At 41.5% G+C, this 18,406-nt stretch overlaps 1 protein-coding gene across 1 annotated transcript in view; it reads right to left on the bottom strand.

Moving 5' to 3' along the window:
• The window catches only part of SLIT1 (slit guidance ligand 1), a 144,804-nt gene that overhangs the window by 126,081 nt on the left and 317 nt on the right, over nucleotides 1–18,406 (bottom strand). The window lies entirely within an intron of this gene.

The following is an 18,406-nucleotide window of genomic DNA, read 5'->3' as shown; positions in this document are numbered from 1 at the left end:
CGACGAGAGCCCAAACGGCATCGCTTTGTATTGGAAGTGGTTGGTGGCAAAAGCGAATCTCAGAAAACGTCTGTGTGCTGGATGTATGGGCACATGAAGATAAGCTTCCTTCAAATCGATCGATTGCATGAAGTCTCCTTGGTGGATGCATCCCAGGAGAGATTTGAGGGAATGCATCTTGAAGCGGTGATACAATACATGCCTGTTCAGTTGCTTCAAGTTCAGAATTCCTCTCCAACTCCCGGAACTTTTCGGAACAAGAAACAAGGTTGAATAAAACCCAGTCCCCGCTTGACCATCCGGAACTGGCTCTATGGCCTCTATTTGAAGAAGATGTTGTATTTCTAGAGTCAAGAGCTGTCGCTTGGCTGGTTGGGAGGGCCAAGGACACTGGAGGAAATGGTTCGGGGGAGTGGAGGTGAACTCTAAGAGCAGGCCGCTGGTAACTGTGTGAAGGATCCATGCATCCGAGGTGGTAGTCTCCCACTATGGTAGAAGGCTTGCAGCTTGCCTCCAATGGGAGTCAGGAGCCACGAGTCACTTGCCTCGATGGGAATAGCGGGCAGAAGAACCTCTGAACGGACGGCAGAAACTGGATTGACGTCTGCCATGGTCCCGAGAGGAAGCCCGGACGGAAGCAGGCTGGTAGGAGAACGGCGTGGAGTGATGATATAAGGAACCGCTGGTTCCCTGGTCAGGACGAAAGGACTGCCTCAGGTAAGGGGAGTATCGTCTATCTGGACGTCGAAATGCAGAAGGTAAGACCTTTTTCTTATCCCCGTTTACTACTAATACAGAGTAGCACGATGACCAGGGCAGATCTGGAAGCAGGTCTAAATGGACAGCGTCCAAAGCCTGCAGACTTTCTCTGTGCCCTAGAGAACCAAAGCCCAGGGCGTGAATGTCAAACCGCGCCAATCCACAAGAAAATGGCAGGCGGGTAGTGGCGGCAAAATGGCGGCTCGGGAACCTCCGCAGAATGACAGCAGCAGCCAAGCGCTGGATGCAGAGCCAAAGAGGAGATGGCGACAATCAGGAAACTGGTCAGGCGAAAATGCTGAAGGCAGGGAACCGCAGCCTCCGCCAGGCGCGCCCCTGAAGGAAGAGTATGCCAGCCGGCAGGGACACCAATGCCGCTAATGAGACGGTGAGGGCAAGCGGCAAATTAGACAACGGCAGGGCCGAAAATGCGGAGGCGGGATACCGCAGCCTCCGCAAGGCACTTCCCTGTAACTAGAATATGCCAGCCGGCAGGAATTCAAATTGCCGCTAGTAATTGCTGACGGGCGATCGAAAAAACCTAAACAGCCGAAGCTGCGATCGCAAATGAGGCAAAATGGCGGCAAAATGTAACCGCCTCAAACGTGGCAAAGCAAACAGCGTGGAGCGGCGTCCGGAGCCCCGAATCGCCTACTCACGCGTCAAGCCACTGGGAGATGAAATCCCACGTCGCGCAGCCCCACGTCCAAAATTAGAGATCAGAAATTGCTCAAGTAGAGAAAATGTACTAGAGAAAGGCACTCGAGTCTGAAACCTTTCACTGAGTGAAAAAGACTGATGGAAAGCTGGAAGGGACGGCGTGACCAGCTTCAGAGGGAATGATTGGCACTCAGTGGAACAAATCAGAGTGAAGATAACCCAGACGTAGGAATGTCTGAGCAGCGAGTCAGGAAAACAGAGAGTTCTGCTAGTTGGGGAAAAGGCTATGAGACAGATCTAGACAAACTAGCAAAGTGGAGAGCCATAAACTTACTAAGTGGTTCATACTGTCAGTGCTGTATCTCCCAGATATGCCTGTGAAAGCTGACAATCAGAAAGGCTGAATGAGACAACTCTATTCCTTTGAAATGTGGTGGAGAAAATTGTTATGATTATCTAGGACTCCAGGAAAAAACAAATTATTCAATACTAGAAGTAAAACCAGGCTGCTCACTAGAAACACTGATCATTATGAAAGTAAAGCTTAAATATTTCAGACACATAATGCAAAAGCCAGAGTTACTAGCGAAATCAATGACTTAGAAAAATCGAAGGCAATCAGAAGAAGCTGATGGGGGATAAGATGTCTGGATACAGTATTATCATTGTTAACACACACAGGAGGAATTCAAAGAAACAATTGCTGAGAGACAGTGATTGAACAACTGAAGAATGAGATCCTATATGGAGAACAACAGGTTGCGGAATATTTCTTTTTGTGAATCATGATTTCTTGTCAAAAGCATCACATATACTGATTAAATCTTGTTGATTAGTGAATTCTAATACTATGATGTGAAATATCCATAACTGGATATCATATCATGCTATTAGAATTCACTAATCAACGTTTGTTGATTAACTGGATATATATAACTGGATATTTCCATTTTTTCCCCTCTATCTCTTTTTAAATGATGTATGTCAGAGGTGTGGGTTCAACATGAGAGCTATATGAGTTTTAGTTTGCAGCCTTGAGTTATTTCTAAAAATAACAAAGATGGGAAATAAATAAATAAATAAATAAATAAATACCAAAGAAAGATCAATTCCCCAATCTGAATTCTATCTTAATCACTTCTCTTATTTCGTTTGTCCTAAGAGAAAATACATGCCCAATTTCCTCCTAAGTAATATCTAGTTCTGACATTACAAGCACACTAAGAAGTTCAAACCAGTGATCTGTCATAGTTATGGTACATTACTTTGGATAGATTTTGCAACTTTCAATTTCAGGCTTAAAAGCTAAGAATCTGGTAGGGTCAGTTTATCCCAATTTTTACAAAACCTGATGTACTGAGTGATGTGAACAATTATTAGAAATCACCTGACATTCCAATCTGATCTTCATGCTGAAATTCATCCAGGACTCCCCGTTAGACATTCCTTCTAGGCTAGGAATTTGGCTACTGGAGGTGAATGATGGGAACCATAGTCCCAAGACAAGTGGAGGTATTCATATTGTCTACCCTTACTCTTGATATTCAGAATCCAATTTTGTACTTTTTCAACTTGGAGCTGTCCATAAGATTCTTGTGAACCAAAAAACAATGCTGCTAAATCACATCTAATTCCAAGTACCTAAATATTCTGGACAAGGTTAGTAGAGGTATTTCTTCTCTACAATAAAATCAGCATAACCCTTCCTACCCTTCTTCTCTCCTTACACACATATGTGCACACATACACTCATCCAGCTGTACAAGGCAAGGAATGCACACTAAAAGAGTTAGGTGTTGTTTTAAAATGCAACACCCTTTCTTTCTCCTAAGCTCTTTCGTGTTTTTCCTTAACAAGTCCAGAGAGTACACAAAAGGTGTTAACAAAAGCTATTGTTCCCTTCTGCATCACCAGGAAAACTCAATCCAGTCAAAGAGATTAAATAAGAGTATATCAGAATGGGTTGTCTTCTCGATCTCATCATTAGGGAGTAACTGAAAATGCCTGAACAAATATTAAGCATAAGATAAAAGGGTTTTTTTCCAAGAGCAGAATCTGTGAAGCATTATAAAGTGCATCCATCTTGTTTATTTATTTATATCCCACATTTTTTCCAAGTGGTTAAAGGCAGTGTCAGGACTGGATTACCAGCCAGCTCATACGCTAAACACAGATCAAGATTGGTGCCCCTTGGCCTTTCCATGGCTTAACTGAAAATACATTAAGACTTAATAAGTGCTGAAAACTAGAACTGAGTGTGGCAGTGAAAGATTCAAGGGCATGATAGCTGGGAGGGAAAACCTCTGTGTTACCCTACCTCTGTTGATGCCCCTTTTTTGCTTAATGGTTAATCAGGATGGATATGAGGATCTCCCCTCATTTTACCATAGCAGCAACTCTATGAAGCCATTTGGATCAAGAAGGAATGTCTAATACCTTAGCCTTTACATATATAATGATGCCAATGAACACGATGCATCATTTGAAATTAGATTTTAGTTTGGGAAATTAATAGCAGTTCTACTCTGTCCTTGTGGCTTTGTTCTGTTCATAGAATATGAAGTCCTGTGGGGAGAAGCTTTGTATGATACTTGTATGTTTTCTCCAATATAGCAATTATCCCATTCCTTAACCCTTGGGCCTTGCAGATTTATGTAAAAGATCTGATCTGGAATCTGACTTTCTCCCTCTTCTGTCTCAGAGACACAAGAAAAGTTCCAGTAGCTCTTCCTTCAAAACAGAACAGCCACTTTTCCAGCATTAGAATGTCATCAATTCTTGCTGTAAGGTACAACAGGATCTCAGTTGTATCTTCTCTTTAAAATATACAGTATATTGTTCACCTCAGGAAATTTTGTGGAGAATAGTAAATTCCACTTCTGTTGCTCTCCACTCGCAAAGCTTAGAATTAATTTTCACTTCTTCATCTGTTAAATGAAACTTGACTTCTTTCTGACTGCCTGAAAAAAGGTGCTTTTCAACTTTAAATTTAAATGATTCAGGTTTAATCAGGCTTCTGATACAATGGCTAAAAGAGCTAATCTTCTGAAGTGCTGAAAAAAAAAAGAATTAACTAAATATAATGGAGATCATTTTGCTGTCCAGAAAGAGACTCTGTGTCAAGACATCTGAAAATATATTTGCCTTCTTACTTATGTGCACTACTTCTATTTACTGCCTCTTACAGAACCTAATGTAACTGTTCTCTTTTTTTGACACATACCGGTAATTGTGTGCCTTTTCCTTTCCCTGCTACCAATTCCTCTTTGATCAAACAAATGCCAGCATAACGTTTGTTCATTATCCACATTGGCAGCTGTAATATTTTTCTCTGCCACTGCTAAATGAGCTGGGGATCTGCCCCTTGTTATAGGCAGAGGCTGGTTTCTTTCTCTGGCTTTACAACCCCCTCCCTACTTCAGCCCCTCAAATACCACCAGGGGAAGGCACCGCAGAAGGAATGGGGTGGGTCTGCCTTAGGTCTGCCTCGGATACTCTAGGCAGGTTTGCCTACCACTCCTGCACATACCATTTGAGCCTCCCAAGTGAAAATAGTATGAAAAAAATATATATACTAAAGATACTAAATAATTGAATTTCTCAGGGAGGAAGGAGGCAGATCCAGCCATGAGTGTAGCAAGGTCCTGTAGGGCAGCCTACACGCAACTGATGCTAGACAACTGTTCTCTTGGGAGGTGGAGGAAGGGACTGAAACTGACAAATTATAACTAAATTATGAAATAAGCAACAAAGATTCCTGATTGAGTAGTTTTAAATTACTTGAAGATGAGATGGGAGGATGCAAATATAATAACTAATTAAATACATTAAAAAAAACCTGTGTTTCATTCAACCCCACAACAACCTCCATGTGAGGATAGAATAACTGGGAAGAAGTCACTCAATGGCTGCTGTGACTAAGGATGGACTACAACTGGGTGTCCCTTTTTCAGTTCAACACCTTAAAAACCATGCCACATTAAGCAGAATGACACAAATGTATCGCCTCTCCTTCTCAAAAAAAAAAAGTGACACTGGCCATTCAGAGTATTGTTAAAACAGTGTTTCCAAATATGTCCCTTCTTCTCCTCCCGCCCTTCCAATGGAGTCCTGTCTTCATTCATGTTGACAGCTGGAGAAAAACTGGTGGAGATGACTGGGTATGCAAGGAACTCAGGAAATAGTAGTAACGAAGAGGGCCTATGGTGGGAGAGCAAGCAGAGGTGGAAGCAAGTTAGAGACAAGAGGTGAGGGTGAGCCAAGCCTTCCATACGCCCCAAACACATCGCTGGTCATGTTCACAATAGACACTGTAGGATTTTATGTACCCTAAAGCAGTGGTGGAGTAGTGAGATCTTATGGAGATCTCTGTTTTTTACACTGTGACACACAGGTTCTTTGATAAATCACAAGTGAGGACGTCGGCAGGATGCTTTTATTTAAACCAAATACCGTTCTCTAGGTTACGGGATATATCAGTTCAAGGTCAGGTCTTTTGAAGACTTGAAGAGACCAGGGGGACAATGTTCCTTGTACTCTCTTGCCCCGGCACACATGCAGAGGATTTTCATTCCACTGCATCTCAAGTTAATGTATTTTTTCTTCTCTGTCTGTCTGCCTGCCTCTCTTGGTGTCTTTGGCAGATTGTCTTTTTTTTTTTTTTTAATTTGATTTATATGCCGCCCTTCTCCGGAGACTTAGGGCGGCTTACAATGTGCTCAGCAATAGCCTTTTAAAGTAAATACGGGCATAACTTGTTTTAGTTTAATATATTTCTGTTATTGCATTGGTTTAACATATTTTTCTATCTGAATCTTTCAAATACTGAAATATAAATTGGTTAAGGTCTCTTCATATGTGTTGCCCAGGGAAACAATGTTCTGTTCAGCTTTTCAGTTCAACAACAAAGAACCTTAAGATGTTACAGTGCTGTTTGTCACTCTACCAGAATCAGGTTCCTATTAATCTGCCACTGACTTTCTATATGTTTTGTCTGAGTCAACATTACAAAGTTTCCTAACTTTGTCTGCAAGGCCACAATAACCTACAGCTATTAAAACCAACAATGAAATCTTTATCAAGAGAATTTCCATCTCATAGTAGAAAAAGTTCATAGTAGAAAAAGAAAAACCAAAGTGTAACACAAAGGGAAAAACAAGCTATATAGCAGCAGGAGTAATCAGCAGATGAGAACGAAGGGAAATGGATCTGATCCCGATTTGGGAGAACAAGGAACATAAGGCCATTCTGGTTATTACTTTTAGTATGGGAGCTATGCGCCTTCTCAGTTTAACACATGCATTGAATTGCCTTTAGTGGCCAATAAGAAACTCATCACTTTGGGAGGATATATATTAAGTTGAAGGAAGATGCAGTTATGCTATAATTCAATGGGCTGCAGTCAAGTCTTCCTTCCAACTTTTGAAGTAAACTCAGTCAATGCACAGTTGGTGCTCTTCAAGAAAGTATACAAGACCTACAGGCATAGTGAAGAAATTGTTGTGATGTTCTGCAACTTAGCATTTACACTGCAAGCATCAGCTGGAATCTATTCCTCTTAAAGCTCAAAATCATTAGAGAAATATCTCTTCCTAAGATGTGTTGCTTTCCTTCCCTGCAGAAGAATCATGACTGCTGGGCCTGAAAATCACAGGACCCGATCTTTGTGGGGAGAGCAGCAAATTATATGCAAGAGCTTATTTGAATAAAGGAAAGGTTCAATTGAGCCACAGGTATAATAACATAGATTTGATTATAAATACAAGGTTTCTTATTAATGAAAAAAGGCATTCTGAAAGAAGACCATGGCAAATCCTTTCTATTGCACTGCCAAGAAAATTGAATGTCTATAGTCATCAGAAGTTATCTCAACTCTACTGCTTTTTTACCTTCGGTCATTCCAACCATAACATGAAATTATACATACAAATGCACAACACACAGATTATGACACTCCATTCAAAGCTAATATCTCTGAATCTGATCTACCATCAACTGGTTTGATTAACACTACTTTAACAGTCCTTCATAATACAGAGACAATTCTCACTCTTAAAAAAGACACAATTCAAACTAAAGGAAGAATCTTACCCACTTTCTACTCTTGGATCAAAAGCATTTTATTTATGATGAACTGGAGTATAAAAAGCATATTTTAAAAGGGCAAAGGCTTTTCAAAAAGCACTGAAGCATCATAAGCAAAGTGCAAAGTAGCAATTACTGGTGACACTAGGTCTAAAAATTCCAAGCACAAAAGAAGTAAGAAAAAGGCCACTGTACCAGGTTCATGACCTGTCTAACACAGCACTATTGCCATTATAGCCAATCAGAAGCCTACAGAAGAACTGTAGTATAGTCGTCCCTCCCATTTATGTTCCCCAGCACCTGGTGTTCAGACAGTGTGGTTGTATTTGCACACACGTTGAATCACAGTGCCACACTTTCACTTAGAATGGTGGGCAAATCCAGCCTATGTTGGATCATTGTGTCATATGAACTCTGAGAATTGGATAAACTAAGCAAGCTTTAGTTAGGTTAACCATGAGTAGCTCTGTAATAAGAACACAGCCACTGTCTTTGATATTAGAAATTATATATAGATACTATGATTAACAACAGCCTGATCCACTCACCTGATTTCTTTTTCTAATTAAAATATCAGTGGCATCTGCATTTTCTTCCTATTGTTCTTTGAGCTCTCGGTTATCATATGTTGTTGATTTCCTAATTATATTCCATCCATACGTGGGCAGTTCTTCTTCCATAGGTATGGTCCATTTAGAAACTATCCATGTCTAGTCATCATTACCAGACTGCTTAAATGTTCTCTGCCAACCTTCTAAGACTAAGAAGCAGCCAAATAGGTCATAGTCTATTGTCAAATTTCTATCAAACTTGTCTATCTTAAAGGTTTGTTGTGAAGCTAAAATTCTGTTCTGATTTCCTGGAGATATAAACATATAGTTTTCCTCAAACTATCTGCACATTTCAGAAGCCACTATAATAGATTAAAAGCAAGCGTATATAAGGCATAATAAACACAAGGCAATAAGAATTTGTAGGAAATCTATTGTATTTTATTGAAAAATGTTCTCTGAAGGCAAATTCTGCAGCCTTACTGCCTATTAGTGTTTTTTTTTTTTCCATCCCTGGGGCAATCCATCCTGGTTAACAACCTCAGCTCCATCAATACAAACACTGCAGAGTTTTTAAACTAATATTTTTTCAGCACACAATTCCATGGAGAGGCGAACTCAGTGTTTCCATGGCAATATACTGACAGCATCTGCTTGGGAAGTAGCTGAAGGGAGAAATTGGAATAGAATTGCAAATTCCCCACCACCCAGGCAAGGATCTGAAGGAAATGAAATGAAACATGACTGCCATTGTGATCTATCACAAGCCTATAATGCTACTTCCATAAGGAATCTTGTCTTGTGCCAAAACAGTGAACTCTCCAGTAGCAACTTAACTCTCATATTAGCTAAATGTATCTGAAACTTTCAAAATAGATATATGCATATTCCATCTAGAATTATTAGCTCGTTTGTCCCTTACAACATCTGGCTATTAAAAAGGAATAAAGTGGCTTCACTACTTCCCATTTATTCCAAAATAAGATCTGATGTATATCCGTATTTTCCCAAAGCACATATGGCAACAATTTTTCTAGGCAAAAGGTTTTGAGTGATTTGCCTAGTACCACACTTCAAAAAGTAGTAAGTGATTACACTCATCTATTTAACAATTTCCCAACTGGATAATAATGGGTGAAAATCTCTGGGGGATGGGGGTGGGCTTACCCAAGCCTTTCAGGAACCACATATGTAGCTCTTGACATTGAAAGGATGCACTTCTGCCTACTGACTAAAAAGAAACACTAAAGTTTCTCTCAGAATTATTCTGTGATGAATGAATTATGTGATTCATTCTGGGATACAAAATTATGTACAATTTATTTAGTTGCAATTTAAATTTCTAAAACCATCCAATTCAGCAGTGGTTGTACCCTATTTCCCCAAAAATAAGACATCCCCTGATAATAAACCCAATAGGGCTTTTGAGCGCATGCGCTAAAATAAGCCTCCCCCAAAAAATATTTAAATGCAAAGCTGGAAATCAGGTAAGATAGCAAGAGGAGCCCCATCTTGCTCCATGCACCCCAAAATAATAAGACCTCCCTGAAAATAAGGCCAAGCGTTTATTTTGGGATTCAAAAAAATATAAGGCAGGGTCTTATTTTTGAGGAAACATGGTAGTAACACCCAAACAAAACTGCAATACAATAAAGCAGAAAAGGAAAGGATTCTTGTAACAGGAGGAGCAAAATCATAAACCACCTCAGCATAATTTAGTCTAGGTGGAGACATATTCCAATTTATGGGTGTGTTGAGACCCATTAAAAGAAAATCAGGGTTAAAGAGAGATCTTAGGAGAGTCAACAGAAAGAGCTTCTATTATTTTAAGAGCAATCTGGAACATCAGCACAGTCTAGGTAAGGCCTGTCAAACTGGTGGCCCGCAAGCCAGATGCGTCACACACAGGCCACGCCCACCCTGGCTTCACAAGGGCAAAAAACATTGCAACACGTCACAATATACACATCACATGTGATGTGATTGAGTTTGATACCCAAGGTTTAGATGTTCCTTTGGAGAAAACATATGACTTCTGCAGGGCTGAAATACATACTATATAGGTAGTCTTATCTGTATTTCTGTTGTAATTGCTATATAGCTCATTTAATAATTCTACTGTGTTGACTAAGCCACAGAGACAATATACTATGAACTTGGTGTTTTTTTTAAAAAAAAGGCATAAAGGGCATTGAAACTGCAAAGCACGCTCATGTGAAGATAGTGCAATGGAGTCTAGAAGTGCTATGGTTCAACCCAGCCACAAATTGAGCATTTATTAACAACAGATCCAGTGGTGGGTTTCATATTTTTGTACTACTGGTTCTGTGGGCTTGGCTTGTTTGGTGGGCATGGCTTGGTGGTCATGTGAATGAGTGGGCATGGACAACTTGATGTCAGTCACAGCCACGGCCACTCAGTCACATGACCACCCAACCTAGCCACACCCAAAGAAAAAGGTAGGAAATTTTTTTGAATTTCTACCTATCTACTTATTTTCTGCCCAGGCCATAATCTATCAAAGACCTCCTCCTGCATGCCACCCTGCACTCCCTTCATCAGTCATACACGTCACCCCATTTCCCCTCCTTCAGTGGCCTCAGCCCTACTCCCGTTTCCTCCCCCCACCCGCACCTCTTTCTCCAGGCTCCTTACCTTCCTCCCGTGGTGGCTGATCTGGACTCCGGAAGGCAAGCTGACCTCCAGTAGTTTTTGGTGGCCTCCAGCCAGCTGCCACTGCCAGGAAACAGCTCTCAAAGAGGCAGTGGCTGGCCGCAGGCCGTCAAAACCTACCAAAAAAGCTGCTGCCATCAGCACTCTGTTCTTCACGCTGGCTGCGTATGTGTATCCCATTGTCTGCTGCGTTGTGCTCGGACTGACCCAGCAGGCAATGGGATATGAGTTGCCGTTTTTCGGCAACTTTCGGTAGCTTTCGATGGCCTGCGGCCAGCCACCACAGCCACTTAGTGGCTCTCAAAGGGAGGCTTTTGCTTTTTCAATGTGACTGCGAGAAGCCTCCCAGCCACTTTGAGAGCCATTGGGCAGGTGGGCGGGGCAAGTGAGCGGCAACCAGGCTACCGGTTCAGGGGCGTGGCCATCCAGCAGTCGCTAACGATTCGGTGACCCAGGCCAAATTACCACTACCGATTCACCTGAACCGGTGCGAGCCAGTAGAAACCCACCACTGAACAGATCCCAACTCCCCACCATCCTGCTCCTGCCTTCCACATCTTTTAATTGAGCCACACTGTTTGATTTTTTTTGTGTTAACTTATTTATGTTTTTAGTTTATATAATTTTTATCTTTTACAATTGTAAACCGCCCAGAGTTACCTTGAGGTAAGATGGGCAGCCAATAAATTTTACAAATAAATAAATAATTGGAAGGTCAGGATGGTTAACTGGAGCTATCTTATTCTTTCCTAGAAGGATAGGTTCACAATAGCAGTTGGTAAAATGTAAAGGAACAGATGCATCCATAGGGAAGAGGTCAAAAAAGTCAAGATGACAGCCATAAGCATGAGATCAAAGCCCCACCCTTTTTTCTTGTTGGCTGCATGCTTGTGGTTCTCATCCTGAGGTTTCTTTGTTTTTTACCTCTATCACAGCAAACAATTATCTGGACATGACCAAACTGGATTTCAGTAGGGTCTTCTCTTTCTTTAAGGGATTGTGACATAAAAGTGTTCCTTTCACCTTGAGTATACCGATTTTGGTATTCTCTCCCCCACATCCCCAAAAAATATTTTTCCACATATTTGATACCTACTTGGTTTATAATGACATATTTTGTTCTTTGTTCTATATGTTACTTGAAAACTAACTTTTAATTTCTTAAAGAGAAACATGTAATTTACAATTATAAAAAAATATTTGGACCTTCACATACTGGAACACGCAAATTTCCCATGAAGAACTACAGCAGGGTTATAGAAAACTTTTTTGAATTTGAAACATTGGAGCTTGGAAGATTTGTTTCAAGTTTAAAGCGGTTGTTCAAAAGATTAAATGTAGTCCAGGATTACTGAGTCCTTCGGGAGTAGGGTGGTATACAAATCAAATAAACAAATCAAATAAACTAAACTTTAAGTTCAAGGTACTGTGCTTTAAAACTGAAAGGAGCAACTCACTTGCAACTGAAAACATTTTAGATTCAAAACATTTTGCACATCCTTAATCTACAGAATAGAATGGTCTTAAGAAAAATCAAGAAAAGATATCACTTAAATAATCTGAATCAGGTTCTTCCATGTCATAAAAATAAGTGAGGTGTGAAAAGTTTCTTATTTTGAAAAGAAAGACTATCATTAGAACACCATGGCAATACAGCTGATATAGTTCCTGTAACTCAGAAACTTTATAAAAAAGAGATGCAATTGGCTATTCTGGAAGAAGCTATGGCTCAATTGATATGCTTATCTTAACAATAAGGTAGGGCGCACTATAGCAAGGCTTCTCCCCATATCTATCTAGCACTGTGTAAAGAAAAGGAAATGCACAGGCTGAATGTGACTGAAATGGCTGCTTCCCATCCCAGCACTGCTTTGCTGGTGACACTGCAATGAAAAATCACCATGCCGGTTGGCCTGATTGCTTCCTTTTCAGCCTTACCAAAGCAGCATGGGAAACAGCCACAATGCAAGAGCTCCTACCCATTCAGAGTTGGACCTGTGAGGTCACCCAACTCTTTCATACAAGAGATGTTGTTGTCTTTGCAACAAATGCTTGTCTTCGGGTTGATTGTCAGCTGACCATATGTCATCTGCTTAAGGCCAGCGACATGATGTTGGCTGTATTTCTACCTAGAATTTATACATTGATTCCCCCACTTCCCGGGTTCTTATAGTAGTAACTGCTGCCTTGACTTTATTAGCGTTTATTTCAGATGCATTCATATGATTTTGTTTTAACAGTTACATTTTTATTTTAGTATCTTGCAGAATGCCATTAAGAATAGCGAGTGGTATCTAGCAATCTGTCTGCAATGTTAGTTGCTCACCAAATGCTCTCTCGGTGCCTTTCTTTAGAAAGAACTATCCATGAACTGTTCCAGCTTGGTATTTATTTCTGAAGCTAGGACACCAGGGGACCTATTTGTTAAAGAAAGAGGCCCATATATTTGGTGAAAGGCAGTCAAAAAAGCATCGGAACAGCTCTTGCTCTATCTCCTAACATATTGCCTCCCCCAGATTTGCCAAAGAAAAACAAAGCTCACATCTATAAACAAAGTTTACTTGGCTAGCTAACTTCCTTAGTGATACTAAAGGAAACAAGAATAGCATCTGCTCAAAGAACCACAGAACTGTGGTACCCTGAAATACAGGAAAAGTGTGAAGCAGGGGCAGGGGGAAGATATTAAATTTTGGAAAGTCTTTGGAAAAGGTTCAGTGCACATTTTAGAGCAAAATGCAGTTACCTTAAGGATATTATGTACTCCTTTTATTGTATCATCTCAGCTTATGAGAATGCAGTGCTGGTCTACCTTTAGGCATGAAAACCTGATTTTTGGAAATAATAAAAACTTTTTTTTTAGTTACTGTATTATTGCTTTCTATTATTAGAGAGGGAATGGGAGCCAGTATGGTCTAGTAGTTAAGGCATCAAGCTAGAAACTGGAAGACTGTGAGCACTAGTCGTGCCTTAAGCATAAAAGCCAGCTGGATGTCTTTGGGCTAATCACTCTGTCTCAGCACACAATGTCAGGCTTGGTGACAAGCCAATCAGTCAACTCCTGGGGCAACCAATGGATGAACACATGGTTGATTTCATACCTTCCTGCAAAAAAATGTGAACCCTGCACTCGTAGGAAAAACACTAAGAAGAAGAAGAAGAAGAAAATACTAGAGAGGGAAAGAGATACTTGTAGAATTTACTGCTAAAGGTTTCACACTAATTTAACCTGAGCTGGATACTCTGTACTTGGCTTCAAAATGCTTATCATTTGCTGTTTGCTTCACATAAAATATCTCAAGTTAGTCCTACTTGCAGCTTACCCTAACCCTAACCTTGCCGCAGGGTTAGAAAGATACGTTGGATCAATTCAGGTATTACACAAACGTGCTATCATTTAGAATTCAAATCACTGTTTTGAACATCAAACATGCAGAAAGAGTAAGAACGTTTTTTTCTGTTTTTACAATGATTGCCTCATAAATTCCTGACTCACTCTTGTCTCCATAGAGCAGCATACAAATATCATTTAGGTATGATTTGCTTATTTGGATATCTTATCAAATTCTATTAGTACATTATTTCTTCTTGTGCCTTGGTAGACAATTAAAAATAAATGGTTTTCAGTTTGAACATCTAATAGAAGAAAAGACTAGAAAAGAAGACATCCAATAAAAGGCAGAAGACTAGTAGAATGCATCCATGAACACCAGCTAACAGTCAAAAGACACAATGAAAACTCCTTAGTCTCACAATAGATAAGCAGACTCAACCTTAATTTAACTGGAAAATGGTGAGCATCCTAGACCAAGCTAAATAAATAAATAAAAATGCTGGGGAATTCCTGGAAGTTTGGTATTCAGACAAATCAGCCAACAATTGACATACAGAAATAAACTGTATTTGCATTCAATTCAAAACAGACAATATAAACGCTCAGAAAAAAAAAAAAACTGGAACACATCCCATCCGATAGCCAATACCCAGATAAGCAGGGATTAACGTCAAGCAAACAATCAGGTGGAAAATAAAACCCTAATCAAGAAACTACCGAGGAGAAAACCACACCCCCACTAAAACAGGCAGGGCAAGTACTCTATATAAACAGAGAGTAAACACCACACTCACTCGCACTGATGATGTTATCTACTTCAGTAATGAAATGTCTCCAAGCATACAACCAAGTTGGGAGAGCATCAAGGATTCCATAGTTTGGACATCATTTTAAACATTGATTTTCATTAAGCATAAAGTCTGAATTGAGGCATTATTTTATTCTTAGCAAGGCATTAAGCATCAGAGCAAAACCAATTTCCATAGCACATTTTCTGATATATATGAACATCTGTATTCTTCCCAAGTACTATATGAATTTATATAGAAGTTATAACTTTCCAAGCAAGCATTTGCAGATACAACCAGCATCAATTACTGCAGCCAGGAAACTGTCACTATCATCCCAAGAATTGCTTCTGGCTATATGTATGATCACCAAATTCATAATTTACATCAGCCATCCCATTTCCATATATAAAATGTGAAACAGCCCTAACAGAATTAGCAGTCTAGCAACCTGACTCCTTCTTATATTTGCTTTTGCTTAAAATAATAAAGTAAAACATATCTGTACAGATAGCTGTGTATCACTCCATGAACTGCACTGTGCTAAAGGTTCTTTGGAAGTCTAAAAATAAAGAGTGCAGCATAATAAACAGCTATAATAGATTATTTTCCTCTCACATATTTTGATTGTTGGACCAACAGAATTAGTACCCATGGTTAACTAAACGAGTGCTTGGACTTTAATTGGTCAGATGATGGGAGCATTTTAAAACCTGTACAGTACTTTCTATATTAGTAGGAATAGATATAGGAGTAGGAGTAATTTTTCCTGAAAACAATTCCCCTTTAAACAAGAAGATCTATATAACATATGCTATCAATCCCTGTATGTCTCAGGATACAGAGGAGGAGGAGGAGGAGGAGGATTGTGTTCATATTATCCATAAATTCAGAAAGGAGTCCTGAAACCATTGCATTCCTCCTCTGCCAGTTTTGACGTGAGCAAGCAAGAGTTGCAAGAAATGACAGCATTGCAACTATAAGTAACAAACTAGATGCCTCTTGTCAGCACAGCATGGTACCCATTCTTGGAATTATGCCATTTAAGAGCAGAATCTTGTATGTGAGGATCCCGCACATGCCAGGTGATGGGCAGATTCCATTCATCTATGCTCCCCAAGCAGCTCCTTATGGCTCAGGCATAATAATGACTTCAGTGAGGGCAATTAAGGTGCCAAAGAAGGAAATGCCATTAAAGAAGACATCACGCAGGGCTGCTAGGAGAGTTCACCAAGACTGCTTTGTTGTGCACAGAGGTGTCCATGGGCGTATGACCTAATTAGGCTTAATCTGAGAACATTAATTGGTTTGTAGGAGGAACAACAATAGGAGGGGTGGGTCGCCCTGTACATGATCCTCCAGATGCACAACAGGCCAGGCATCCTCAAAGCCTAGAATATGGCTACTTCCAGCCCATAGCAGCTGTAAGTCCTGGTAGGGGAGGCTGTAACTGTCACTGGACTGTCTCATTTCAGTCTCCAGAAGGATGGATTATACCCCCACATCTGGCTTTGATGAGCACAGAGGGAACAAAGCTCAAGCTAGGAAGTAAGCAGCTAAAGGGAGGAAAGTCACCTGCTTGCTGTGAAAGTCCACCCTTAGTCACTTTCCAAAGTATAAATCTCACCAGAATGCCGCAATGCTACCATATCAAATGAAATGTTCATTGCGCTGCTGTTTGTATCATTCACGTCAGGTGTAACCGTTGCTCTGCCCAGCAAGGGGAGTCCCTCCCCTTTGCATCTGCTTCACTTTTTGCTCATACAAACCTTGCCTTGGAATATTTTAAGCCCATTTTCATTCTCTACTAGGTTACCTTATGCTTAAATCTATAAAAGTATATCCATTGCACCAAGCAGCATACCATCTATCTGGCTTCAGGACACGCAGAGGGTGGGGGAGCAGGAGACTTTGGAAGAGTGGTGGATTGAAGCTTTGAGACCCAGGGATGGATGCAGAACTGGCAGGAAGTGAAGAACAGACAACATGGAGCTTGGGGGGGTCTGAAAGGGGTATCAGTTCTTTCTACCAGACTTTAATCATTAACCATCCATAGAGTTTCAACTAGTTCTCAAACAGAAACCACAAGAAGTATGAGAGGCAATATTCTGCACAGTAGCAGTGACTCCACCTTGCCCACTTGTCCTCCTCCCCTGCCTAAACTGCACAATCCAGCGTTGCACTTTCTAATGAATTATTTAATATGCCTTCCACCTTTACTTCCCTTTGCGCCCCCTCCAAAGTAGCGGTCACCTTCAAGCTGCAGAAACATAGGGGTCATTCTAATCAGCAGAGCAAATGAGGCTGCTATGAATGAGCCTTAATAGTTCTATCATCACTAACTTATTCTGAAGAATTTCACAAGCAACAGAGATCAAAGATGCCCACCTGATTTCTCCTTTATTTGCTAATACTTCAGGCAACTAGTAAGAAGCCGAAATGGGTTCATTGAGCCACAGAATTAGTTATCTCCCCAATTAGTTTCCTCTTGCTTTCCTACAGCCCTAGTTAAACTGCTGAAAGGAGGGGGAAAGGAGCTAACTGGGACTGTGTGGAGGGTAGTGCCCTTAAGCCTTGCAGGCTCATTAGGAAGGAGAAGCGCCCGTCCCACAACAACCATTTAGTTTTGAGCCCCTGCGTATTTGCTGCAGTCTCCATACAACCCAGATACATTCTAGCCATACGTTTGCCTGCCGAAGAGGTTTGCAACCAACTCAGAAAGGATATTTACAAAAGGGCAGAGAACGGTAGGATGACGGCAGCCAGTTCCAGCCATGTAAACGCCGGCTTCAAATCCTCCTCCTCCTCTCCCATTTCCACAAAATCTCCCCATTCCCACCCTCCTTCCAAAGCAGGTTATCTCTGCAGCTCCGTTTTCCCCAGCCTGGTGCCCTTTGGGTGCATTGGGTGAAAAGCTCCATTTATCCCCATTGGAGCTCCACACATCTGAGGTAGCGCCAGACAACAGTTTTCGTGGAAAGCTCTGGGAAATAACCAGCCCCAGCCGGCCCCCAGAAGGTTCACACCCGCCTTGCGAACGCACAACCTAGCACACACACACACACGCCCCCTCCTACACACAAACACACGCAAAATATCCCCGAACAACCAAGCTGGAGGGACAAGAAAGTTGCCTAGCGGGGGATCTCTGCGCTATTCGCCGCGGAGGGAAACGCGATCCCGAGTCTGCGCCCAGCGGGAGCCGCTGCTCCTCAGCCGACCCGACCCGCTGCCCCGCGGCTGCCGAAGGGGAGGGCGGGAGGCTCCTGCTTCGTGCAGACCCGGAGGTTTGAGAGGGGGGCATAGCCGCACGGGAGCGCGCCACGGCTGCCTAACAAAGGCAAACCGAGGGATTGTTCCCGAAGCCTCAGAGGAACGCTCGGAATCGGACGCTTGCCCGAGTCTGGCTCAACTTCCACCCCGCATTCCGACTTCCCCAGAGGGACCTTTGTCTCGGCCGCCTCCGGGACCGTGAGAGCGCGTCCCGGAGCGAGGCGTCCTAAGCGTCCGAGTGCGGCTGGGCTCCTTTGTCAGGGGCGGGAGGGGAAGCGCGACGACCA

This window comes from Pituophis catenifer, unplaced genomic scaffold, assembly GCF_029215685.1.
Source record: "Pituophis catenifer annectens isolate HBS135680 unplaced genomic scaffold, rPitCat1.0.hap2 SCAF_6, whole genome shotgun sequence".
NCBI classification, from domain to species: domain Eukaryota; kingdom Metazoa; phylum Chordata; class Lepidosauria; order Squamata; family Colubridae; genus Pituophis; species Pituophis catenifer.
Note: the sequence above shows the minus strand (reverse complement) of the source record. Positions and strands in the feature narration are given on the sequence as shown.